The sequence below is a fragment of the Aethalodelphis obliquidens genome, unplaced genomic scaffold (genome assembly GCF_003676395.1).
Source record: "Aethalodelphis obliquidens isolate GAN/ISIS:26980383/991018 unplaced genomic scaffold, ASM367639v1 scaffold30, whole genome shotgun sequence".
Lineage (NCBI taxonomy): Eukaryota > Metazoa > Chordata > Mammalia > Artiodactyla > Delphinidae > Aethalodelphis > Aethalodelphis obliquidens.
Genome location: NW_020837974.1, coordinates 9,319,810 through 9,331,785, shown reverse-complemented (window position 1 = coordinate 9,331,785; position 11,976 = coordinate 9,319,810). Strand labels below are relative to the sequence as shown.

Here is an 11,976-nt window from a genome sequence, read left to right as displayed (position 1 = left end):
GGTCGTAGTGCCAGCGGCTGAGAGTTGGCGATGTTTCCCTTTCCCAACGAGCCCCTGGCGTCCCCACTGTGGTGGTGCATCCTGTGAGCCGCTCTCTTGCGGGGTGGAGACAGTAAGGGAGACACTCCTGTCTCCTTTATTGGGGCCAGGTGCCGCCTCCTCGCACGGCCGTGTGTTCTCCCTTCACTCAGGTTGCACATGGGCGTGGGAGTGATTGTGGTGGTCTGGGTGATGAGAAGGGGGGCAGTCACACTTTTCAGATGAGACCTCTCCCTCGTGAGGCAAAGGGAAGAGCCTGAAGGTGGCACAGGTTTTGCCACACTGCAGACCCTCCCTCCTGCCAGGGTGAGAACCGGCAGCTCTGGGAGCATCTCTCGGTGACTACCCCGCAAAGCGCCCAGTAGCCACCATGGTGACTGCCGCAGCGTGTGGACAGAACCCACCCTCCGACAAAAAAACAAAAAGAAAAAGAAAGAAAGAAAATAGTTAGATACAAACAAAATGAGAACATAGCATACCAAAACATATGGGACGTAGCAAAAGCAGGACTCAGAGGGAAATTTATAGCAGTAAATGCCTATATTAAAAAAGAAGAAAAATCTGAAGGATAATCTAGTTCCTTAAGGAACTAGAAAAAGAAGAGATAACTAAACACAAAACTAGAAGAAAGAAGGAAATATAGGAATTAGAGATAAATGAAATAGAGATAGAAAAATAATAGAATCAACAAACCCAAAAGTTGGTTCTTTGAAAACATCAATGAAATTAACAAATCTTTAACTAACTTGACTAAGAAAAAAAGTAGGGGGCTTCTCTGGTGGCAGTGGTTAGGAATCCGCCTGTCAATGCAGGGGACACAGGTTTGAGCCCTGGTCCAGGAAGATCCCACATGCCACGGAGCAACTAAGCCCGTGCACCACAACTACTGAGCCTGCGCTCTAGAAGGAATAGACACTAGAAGAAAACTACAGACTAATATCCCTTATGGATATAGATGCAAAAAACCTCAATAAGTTACTAGCAAATTGAATTCAGCAGCATATTAAAAAATTATACATCATGACCAAATGTGATTTCTCCCCAGAATGCAAGAATAGTTCAACATATGATAATCAAGCCAAGTAAAATACCACATTAATAGAATGAATTTCTGAAACATGATTATTTCAACTGATGCAGAAAGAGCATCTGACAAAATCCAACACCCTTTTATGATTTAAAAAAAAAAAAACCACTCAATAAACTAGAAATAGAAGTGAACTTCCTCAACAAAATAAAGGCCATGTATGTAAAACTCAGAGCTGAAGGCTGAAAGGCTGAAAGTTTTTTCCCTAAGATTGGGAACAAGACAAGGGTGCCCACTTTTGCCACTTCATAGCATAGTACTAGAAGTTCAAGCCAGAACAACTAGGCAGGAAAATGAAATAACAGGCATCCAAATTGGGAAGGAAGGGGAAAAACTATCTCTAGTCACAGATGATATGGTCTTATATGTTAAAAATCCTAAAGAATTCATACACACGTGCACACACACAACTATAAAAGCTAATAAATTCGGCAAAGTTGCAGGATATAAAATCAACTCACGAAAATCAGTTGTCTTTCTATACACTAGCAATGAACAATGCAAAAAGACATTTAAAGAACAATTCCACTTACAGTAACATCAAAAAAACCCCAAAGACCTCTTAGGGATAAATTTAATCAAGGAGGTGCAATTCCTATACACAAAAAACTACAAAACATTGATGAAAGAAATCTTAAAAGACCAAAATAAGTGGAAAGATATCCCATGTTCATGAATTGGAAGACTTGATATTATTAAGATGACAATACTACCCAAAACAGATGACAATACTACCCCAAACAGATTCAATGCAATCTCTTTCAAAGGCCCAATTATGTGGTTTGCAGAAATGGAAAAATGCATCCTAAAATTCATATGGAATTTCAAAGACCACAAATAGCCAAAACAATTTTGAAAAAGGAAAACAAGGTTGGAGGCCACACACTTCCCAATTTCAATTTCAAAACATATTACAAAGCTACAATAATCCAAAAAAAAAAAAAAAGAATGATATACTTAAGATTGGATCACGTCACTGTAGGTAAATTATATCACAATGAAAATAAATTTTTTAAAAGGCTTTCCAATACCAAGTGTCAGCGAGTATTTGGAGCTTTCATACATTGCAGATGAGCATGTAAAATGGTGCAGGTGCTTTGGAAAACAATTTGGCACCTTCTTATAAAGTTGAACGTACCCTTACCATATGACCCAGTGATCCCACTTCTAAGTAGATTTCCAAGAGAAATGGAAACATATGTCCACGCAAAGGATTTTACACCTATGTTCATGACAGCTTCATTCAGAACAGTCAAAGACTGGGAATTTCCCTAATGTCCATCAACAAGTGAGTGGATAAACAAATGGCATATCCAATGGAATACTACTCGGCAAGGAAAAGGAATTCGTTACTGATACACTCGGCAACATGGATGAATCTCAAAGCATGCGGAGTGAAGAAAGCCATAGAGAAAGGAGTACATGCTACATATAAAACTCTTACAAAGGCAAAAGTGGCCAATAGTGACAAAAAGCAGGTCAGTGTTCCTCTGGGGTCAGATCATAAAGGGGCAGGAGGGAACTTTCTAGGGTGGTAGAAATGCTCTACAATCTTGATTGTAGTGGTGGTCACGTGAGTCTATACAATTTGTCAAAACTTATGCAACTTGAAATGGATGCAGTTTACTGTGTGTCAATTAAACCTCAGTAAAGGTGAGGGGGTTTTTAATTTAAAAAATTTAAATAAATTAGTTTAAAAAGAGAGACAGAGAGAAAGTTGGCTGACAGGCTGGGGTACAGGTTGGAGTCCAGGCCACATGTGAAGTTCATGTGTGAAATCTACATATGGAGTTTGGGCCACATGTGAAGACTTTCCTGACACACATCTCTTCAGATCCTCCTCTAAGGCTCCTACAGATGCCTGGGACCCTGGGCCCCATCTCCCACTCCCAAATGCCCACTGGGTGTGAGGGCCTTGGCAGTAAAAAGTGACATTTCCGGTACATTCATTCATGTGTTCGTTCAACACACATTTGTTGTCTACTGGGTGCTAAGTGCCTCCTGGCACTTAGGTTCTCTATTAAGTAAACAAAACCAGATCTTCTTCCTGAAAAAGGATATTAATAAAATAATTTTAAAACGTGATTTGAAGGTGTTGAAACAGAATACTGTGTAAAAGGGGTGGGACAATTGGTTTCCAGAAGGTCCAAGGGCTCCTCTGAAGAGGTGACAATTTACACCAAAGCCCAGAGAGGAGAAGTGTCAGCGGGGGGGCCTCCCCACTGCTGGTTCTGCAGGGCCCATCACTGGTTCTGGCCCAGAGCAGGTGCTTGATAAATGGTTAGGAATACAAAGATGCCTTGCTTAATAAATTAACTTTTAGGCAATGTATCAGTCAGATTTCTCCAGAGGAACAAAACCAGAGAGAGACAGAGAGAGGCAGAAACAGAGAGAGATCGATTTTAAGGAATTGGCTCACAGGACACACAGCTCCTGGTAGCCGCCACCCATGCAGTGCCTGGGTCATCCTGAGAAGAATACAGCCATGGCAGGAGCAAAAAGCCACCTTACTAGCCACAGCCTTGGGCCCTGGCAGCCCTGCTGAGGGCCCCTCAGATGGAGCAGATTCCAGAGGAAAAGGAACTACCTGCTCCCTCTGCCCAACAGACTACCCAGCCTGAGAGGAAGGGGGCAGGTCAGAGGCTGCAACAATTGCCCTCGCATCATGGGCTGTCAGCAATCAGCCAACGAGACGTGTCCGTGGACGCCCTACCTAGACCCCTCTGCCCACCTGAGTCCGTCTGCTGCTGGCGAGTTCCTGGCATGAGGATGTCTTCAAGCTCTTCCCTCTTTCTTCTTCTCTGCCTGCTGGCTCTCTGACACCAGAAAGCTTGCTGGGTGCCACCCAGAAACGCAGGGGGCTTGATGCCCCCAAAGAGCAGATAAGTGCCCCAGCCTCCCTAGAAATGCTCTACAGTTAATTAAAAGTAGAAATACATTTCCTCAGAAATACATTCCTCAGAAATACATAGCCACAGTTCTAGTACCCAGTAGCCTGCATGCGGCCACTGGCTATCATACTGCTCAGGGTAGACTTAGAATATCCCCAACGTGACAGAGCGTTCTACTGGGCAGCAGTGTCTGAGGGTCCGCAGGGGGATGGAGCCCCAGCTGCCGGCTCATGTTGACTTTTCTCTCTTCCCTGTCTCCCCTCCTGCAACCTTACCCGTGCTTCCTGGAAGCTTCTCCCAAATAAAAGACCTGCACCCAACACATCGTCCCAAGGTCTGCTTTCTGGAGAACCTACGTCAACGCACCTGTGACATCGGTATGAGGGCAGTGGGGGTGACTCAGCCGCCACCACCTGAGAGCCCCAGAAGGACCTGAAGGGCCGTGTTCCTAACCCCTGTCCTTCCCCCACCCCAATGTCTCCGAAGGTGACACGGGGAGGGACACACAGAAACCAACGTGCAGGGAGATCAATAGCCCTGAGATCTGGGGGTGAGCATCCCAGCCCCTTGTACTCTAAGTGGTGGCAGTGGGGGTCGGAGCCCCTGGTAGTCCCTTCACCCCAGTCCCACCCAAAGGTCCCCTGCACTGCCTGCAGCTGGGAACTTAGGCACTGCAAACCAGTGGCTCAGGGGTGAGCGTTCCCCTCTAGGGGAACCTGTACATTCCTAATGAGGACCCAGAGGCTTAGAGAGGGGAGGTGATTCTGAGAAGGCCACACAGCTGCTGAAGAGCTGAGCTGGCTCCCAAATCCAGGTCTCCTGGGACCCTGGCCCTCACTGTACCCCAACGCCACCCCCGGGGCTCTGGGGCAGACACGGGGATCATAGTTTGGGTGATGCAGGCTCAAGGCAGAAGATGCTGGCACTCCCCAGCTGGGGGTCTTTTTCAGAGCCCCAGGCCCTCCTCTGGGAGGCACATGCAGTGAGCAGCAGGTCTCCCCTTGCCTGGTGAGCCACCTTCATTCGGCCTGAAGGCGCACAGCTCTCAAAGCCCTAAGCGGGCTTCTCCATGGAGGACGGCACAGTGATCGGGAGCAGGGGGACATCCGGGGACAGGGAGACCCGACTACCTCACCCTTCAACCGCCACATTCCCTCCCTGAGTCTCCGCAGCAAGGCTGGACAGGGTGGCAGTCGGAGAGCTCTGAGCCATGGATGTTGTCCCCTGTCAAAATTAAATTAACATTTTTGTCCATTCCCCATTATTGCAAACATATTGAATGCTGTTGCACAAACTCCATTTCTCCACTGGCTCCTCCACCCACTGGTCTTCCAGCCTGGGCTTCCAGGGCAGGCCTGGAACAGGTTGGGGGACAGGTCTCATGCCCCCTCCCCAGCCAAATCCTCAAAGGCCCTGGTCCTCCAGAGTCAGAGCCAAGTACCAGTCCAGGCACGAACCCGTGACCCCCTGACCACCTACTCCTGCCTTCCACTGCTGCCAGCCCTCCCTGTTCCCAGGCACTCACCCAGCCCTGCCCCTCTCCCATGGGGTTAGAAATCCCAGAGGAGAATAAGTTTCCACACACCAGCCATCAGCCCATGGCAAAAATGCTCAGAACTCAGACCTACCAGAGCCGCAAGTGCAGCTGGGGACTCAGATTGCAACATCTCAGCAGGGTCCCCAAGGAGAATGCCCCCCTGGGCTCATTCATTCATGTGTTCAGTAAGTTCGTGGTGAGCACACCCTCTGGTCCAGGCCGTGGAGACTCCAGAAGGATGGGTAGAGCCCTGCTCTCAGAGCTCACCCTTGAGCGGGGAATGCGGCCAGGCGGTGATGACATATACAGTGTGGTAAGTGCAGGTGCTGCAGGAGCACGGGAACCACCAGGAGGGCACTTTCAACTCGGACAGAGAGTTTGTCGAGAAAGGGAAGGAATGGGAGGTGAAAGATTAGAAGCAAGAATCAGTAGGGCCTGGTCGGGGGTGATGGGCGCTTGGAGGTGGATGGAATACAGAGCGGGGGTGTTGGGTCAGGCTGGAGGGATGGTCAAGGACCTGGCCACAGAGGGTCCCATGGGGCCTGTGGGCAGTGGGGAGCCAGTGAAGGGCGTTGCACTGGGGAGTGGCAGGGTCAAGCTTGCTTGTGCAGAAGCTCCCTCTGGCTCCCTGTGGAGGGCCAGAGACCAGCGATGCAGGTGTTGCAATAGTCCGGCCCAGATCAGATGAGCTCAGAATGAAGGCGATGGCAGCGGGGAGAGAACAAAGTTATGGGATTGCGTCGACTGGGGTGAGGGAGAAGGATGAGTCTCGGGTGATGCCCGCATCTCTGCCCAAGAATCAGGTAGGTGGTGGTAGGGGTAGCTTCCCTGAAAGGGGGAGTCCAGCCAGCTGAGTCCGAGGGCCTGTGGGTCACCCTGGTGGGTGCATCGGCTCGGTTCTGGACGTCCTGGTCTGGAGCCCTGGGGAGAGCCGAGCTGGCCATCCGATCCAGTCGTCAGCCCTTACTCTTTGATAATCAGGCTGCTGGCCCCAGGGAAGAGGACGGTGAGGCAAGAAGGGGGTCTGCGCTGACCGCCGGCACGAGGAGGAGCTCAGAGGGAGGGTCTGGGGAGGCAGGGAGAGACCGGGGTTGGCGGGGGTTTATGACAGGCGGGGCTGGGGCGCAGCGAGGTTGGGGAGCAGTGGCACTTAATCACAAGACTCCAGCATCCATTCCTCCATCCGTGGAGGACTGGGGATAGAAACCAGACTGGAGAGGGTTCTGGAGAGGGTGGACAGTAAGGAAGTGGGGGATGGGAAGTGTAGACAACCCTGTGAAGAAACTTCACTGTGGATGGATTGATGGAGAAAACTCGGGGGCGAAGGTGAGGGAGGGTGGTACCCAGAGGGACTTTTTTCATTTGAAGATGAGGGAGAACTGGGAGTGGTGATATGTAGGGCTAGGAAGCATTTGCAGACACGGGAGAGCAGGGAGATTTCTGGGGTGGGGAGGGCTCTGTGCCCGGAGGACACCCGGCACTCAGTGGGCAGTTTTGGGACAAGTGCGTGAGCGGGTACAGATGGGAGGAGCAGGCTTGGGCATCAGGCAGGCTCCCTTCGTGTTGGGAACGGAAGGGAAGGGAAGGCTGGGCAGGGGGATTTTGCAGACAGGGAAGCAGGAGTCTCCACGTGGTGGTTTCTGTGCTTGGAGTAAGGCCAGGGCAGGAGGAGAAGGAGGTCCTCCAGCATCCGTGCCCCCAACGCTCCCCCCTCTCCATCGGCCGGGAGCACACAGACATGGTGGGAGGGGGGCTGGAACGGACACTGCCTGCCGTTGCCGCGTGAGACTGGAAGGGGCTCAGACCGAAGGCTGGGGGCCAGGGTTCAGCCCAGCCCAGCTCTGACTCCACACGTGACCTGGAGCAGAGCCCTCTGCCCCCTTGGAGCCTCCGCTTCCCCACCTGCAGAACGGGGCCTTGGCATCAACGAGCTGACGGAGGAGTGCAATGTGACATTCCTTGAATCTCGCATTTCAGACCTGTGGAATTCCAAGAAGTCAATACCGCATAATTCCAGGCTTCTAAAATTCTATAACATAATTTCTGTGTTGCCACCAGGGATGGGTCCAGCAGACATCTCTCCCCTCAAAATTGCTCTGTCTGCCCATCCCAGCTGCCAGCTCTCCTTCCCTCCCTTTTCCCCATCAACTCCGGGCACGGCCAGCCTCGAACACGTCCCATGTGAGCACTTGGCAGGCGGGGGCTGTGATTCATGCCCCTCCAGCAGGCTTCGTGGCTAGAGCCCGCCCGCCAGAGTATGCAAGACATTCTTGGCTCGGCCGTTTGCTGGGGATTAGCAGGGCAGGGGCAGCCGGGGGAGGCAGACTGTGTTCTCTGTCCTCGGCGAGGCGGGGTAGGGGGGGCATCCAGGCACAAGCGTGTCTGAAGTGGCCGCCAAGCTGGCCAGGGAGGGAACACGGCCCCATCAGCCGAGGCCACGTCTGGGACCCAGACGGCGGGGCTGGGGTGGGGACGTTCAAGGAAGGCTGCCTGCCACCTGCTCCGTGTCCAGGAGTCGGGGGCAGCCGAGGCTGCTCACCCCACCCCCCAGCCCCTGTATCCGTCCGTGAGCCCCTTCCAACCCCCAGAGCCCGCCCTCCCTGCAGCGGCCTGGCCCACCCCACCCTGCTGCCCGGACCCCACGGTTGGCTGAGCCCGAGGCTTGCTCCTGGATGGTCAAGGAGCAGACGCTCAGCTGCCTCCCGTCTCTCCCCGCGTCAACTGCAGGTCTCCCTCCCCACTGCCTCCTTCTAGGACAATGCCTCCGTCCTCAGACCATCATTTCAGACCAAGACTGTGTCTCCCGAAAAGTCAGCCTCCCGAGTCAGGGCTATGTACACACACACACACACACACGTTGAGAAAGTGTCCTAGGACAGGGCCTTGCCCCCATCAGACCATCATCCTAGACCAGGGTTGTACCTCCCCCAACAGACTAGCATTCCCAAGTCTCATCCCTCCCTCAGTGGTGACAGTAGAGGGTGGGGTCGGGGACCACGAGCTGCCCAGAGAAGAGAGATGAAGGAGGTTGCTAGGTCCCCGACCACCCTCGGGCTCACCTGGTCCCCTGAGGAATCTCTGTGCCAAGGACAGGTATAAACAGTTCCCGACTCGGGGCAGGAGGCCTGGGCTGGACCGGTTAGGGAGGGGAGGCGTCCTGGGGAGGTGACTCTGGAGAAGGGTCTGTGGGCAGGGAAGGCTGAGCGGGGGGCAGCTAGCAGCTGTTTTGCAGCCAATGAGGGGAAGCCCCCCACCCCTTGCAGGCTGGGGTGAAAGCACCTCCTCGTCCTTCTCCAGGGCTCAGTGGGGCTGTCCCCGAGCAGTGTTCATCCCTGACCTGGGGCTCTGAGACGCCCTGGGGGCAGAGGAGAGGGCTCAAGCTTTGGGTCAGACCCACCTGAATCTAACTCCTGGACCCACTCTTACACGATTTGACCTTTCTGAGGTCAGCTTCGCTCATCTGGAAAACAGAGAGAGTAACCCCTACCCTGGGGGTCCTTGAGGTCAACAGGCAACATTTGTGAAACTCCTGGCAAACACACAGGTGGCCCGAAATCCACCGTGGTTTTTTCCCTCGGTTGGCCACAGGTAACTCCAGGTGACAACGGGGCCAAGATACAGCAAACAATGGATGCGAGTCCGGCCTGTCCCTCATCCCACGTCCAGCTGCAGGTTCTCCAGGAAGTGGCTGAGACAAAGCAGAGTGGCAGGGTGGGGAGAGAGCTGGCTGGCCTTGGGAGGGACAGCCTCGGTGGCCGAGGGAGAGGACGGGCGCCCTCCAGCAGGAATTGGAATCCCTGGCACCTCGGGGCTTTCTCATGAGTCCGTTCTCTCCCCAGACTCTGGCCAAGCGCCTGGTCAAGGCCTCCCTACACAGGGCAACGCCAGCGTTGATCCAGACTTGGTCGTCCCTCCTGGAGCCCTGGGACCCAAGGAGAAGTCAAAGCCCACAGTGCAACGGGGCAGAACTGGGCAGTGGAGTGTCTGAAAGTCACGCCTGGGAACGAGGGACCCAATACCAGCCTAGGACGGATGAGGGCAGGGCAGGCCATTCCCAGCCTCTGGGGAGAGGCTGGGCCTGTTGGGGATGGGAGGCCCAAAGTTTGGGCGCAAGGCCCCAAGTAGCATATCATGTTGGCCAGAGCCTCTGGGCCTAGGGGACACAGCACGGGGCTCAGGAGTCATGTGCACAGACGGGCAAGGAGCTACCTAACAATCAGAGGGTGGCTAGTATTACCCAAAACTGCAGTGAAAAAGGAAAGATCACAGGGGACACAGAAAGGGAGGTGTTACTCTTCCTCTGCCTCATCTTCTGTCCCCCGAGACTGGGAGACAAAGGACTAAATCCTGACTGTTCCATAGACCAGCTGTAAGGCATTGGACAAGATAATGTGTCAGAGCCTCAGTTTTCTCATCTATAAAATGGGAGTGATGATAAAACTAAGGGCCATTGGCTGAGTCAAGAAAGGACCCGGCACTGGGAAATGGTAGCTGTGGTCCCCGGCACTGTAACATTCATCATTTCCAGGCCCCTCTGAGAAGAACCCAGAGGCCCCAGCTCAGGGTGGGCGGTCCAAACCAGAGGCCATAAATTCCAGGTCTGGAGCCCCTGCTAGACAGGGGCAGGGGTCCTCAGCCCTCAGCACCACCCGAGTGGGGACAAAGAAGGGACAGAGGCCCAGCTAGAGCCGGCACAATTCCAGCCCTGGTCTATTCCTGATCTAAGCGCTGAGACCTCTCCCCACTGGGGCACCCGGCCAAGCCCTTCCAAGACGGGATCAGACACGAGGACAGCTCACCCAGGCCAGGGACAGAGCTCGCTCCCTGTTTAGTCCTTAAAAGTCCACCGGACTGAGCTCCTCTCCCGCAGCGGAGGGGGCCGGCATGGGCAGGGGCTGCATTCCCCGCATGCCATGGAGGGGGAGGCAGCCGGAGGTCTCCCCAGAAAGCGCCTAGCTCCAGGCCAGATCCTGGGAAGAGGCCACAGCACCAGGACCTGGAGCAGCCCGGCTGCTTGCTGCCCGGCAGCTTGGGGCTGCACTGAACATGCCTGGCAAAGCCAGCCCCAGCGTGGGCGGAGTGGGGGAAATGGGGGGGAGAGGGTGCAGTTAGGATAGGACTTAATAAGAGGGAGGGGGACAGGGAGGGGAAGGGTGTCAGACAGAGGAGAAGGGACTTAGTGATGGGGGAAGAGGTTCACGTGGGGCGTGCTCAGCAAGAGACCCAGGCCCTCCCTCCCTCCCTCCCTCCCTCCCTCCACATCACCCTAGTCTTGTCTGGCTCTGCCACGCAGCTGTTACTGGGCCACCCACTCTAGGCCGTACCTCTGTCCTCCTGCCTGCCTGGCCCTGACCACCCTGCCATGTCCCTCTCCATCTGGGTCCTCAATGAAGTCCAGGACAGAACAGCCCAAGGTCTGGGCCCTCTCCGGACATCTCTGCAAAGGCCTGGGCAGTCCAGGCAGGGAAGAATTCAGGCTCCAGGCCCTGCTCAAGCTCTGAGGCCATAGTGCAGAGGCACAGGGACCCCTCCCTGGCATTGCTCTGTGGTTGGAGGGGACATGGGCTGAGAACCAGGTCACCACACACACGGAGACCCGAGCTACTGTGGGTCAGCTCCAGGTGTGAGCTAGCCCATGGAGCAGTGGTCGGCTCTCTCTGGCAGCCCAAGGAAGCCTGCCTGGAGGAGGAGGCATGACCCTCAAGCTGGGCTTGAAGGAGGAGGGAGCCAGGTAAAGAGGACTGGCCGTGGGGAGTGGAGGGCCGTGCAGGGGCAGGTATGTGGCAGGCGTGGCAGGGAGAAGGGCAAGCTGGGGCCGCAGAAGTGGACAGGCGCTGCCACGCACAGCCTGGCAAGTGTTGCCATGTGGGTAGGATTTCATCTTAGAAGTTGGGGGGCCATACAGAGGTGTGTAGTCAGAGACTTCCTGGGAGAGGGTCCTCTGAGGAGCAGAAGAAGGAAGAGGGGTCCCCTGGGAGCTATTCACCATAGGGTTACCCCTCTGCCTCCTTAGGCCGAGGGAACTGGACTCTGCGCCCCTTCCCACAGTTCATCCATGGAGGATGTCCTATAAAAGGGAGGATGGGTGGTTCCTGCAGACATCCTCAGGCTCTGTCCAAGATCAAGCCTCCCAGGGCCCAAGTCTTATAAACCCAGAGGGGCTGTGGGTCACAGGGGGTGAGGGTGTCATAGCTGAACCCTCTCCTCCCCTCCCCTTCTCATCACACACACACACACACACACACACACACGCCAGGAAGGCAAGTTGCCCTGGAAGTACTCTTTAGATACAAACACTTCTTCAGGAGCTACCCTGGGGAGGGAAGGGGGAAGGAGCAGGCCAGCTAGGAAGAGGCCAGGGGTTGAGGGGCATGGAGAGACCCCCTCCTGGTCACCAAGTAGCCCTGGTCCCTGGGGCAGGG

The 11,976-nt window shown here is 54.3% G+C and overlaps 1 long non-coding RNA gene across 1 annotated transcript; it reads left to right on the top strand.

The window, feature by feature from the left end:
* The first annotated feature begins 5,750 nt into the window (after window positions 1-5,750).
* LOC113630276 (uncharacterized) lies at window positions 5,751-10,668 on the top strand. Its single transcript, XR_003436885.1, has 3 exons — window positions 5,751-5,867; window positions 9,143-9,265; window positions 9,394-10,668. It is a non-coding gene; the product is annotated as an uncharacterized LOC113630276 (long non-coding RNA).
* Window positions 10,669-11,976: the final 1,308 nt, after the last annotated feature.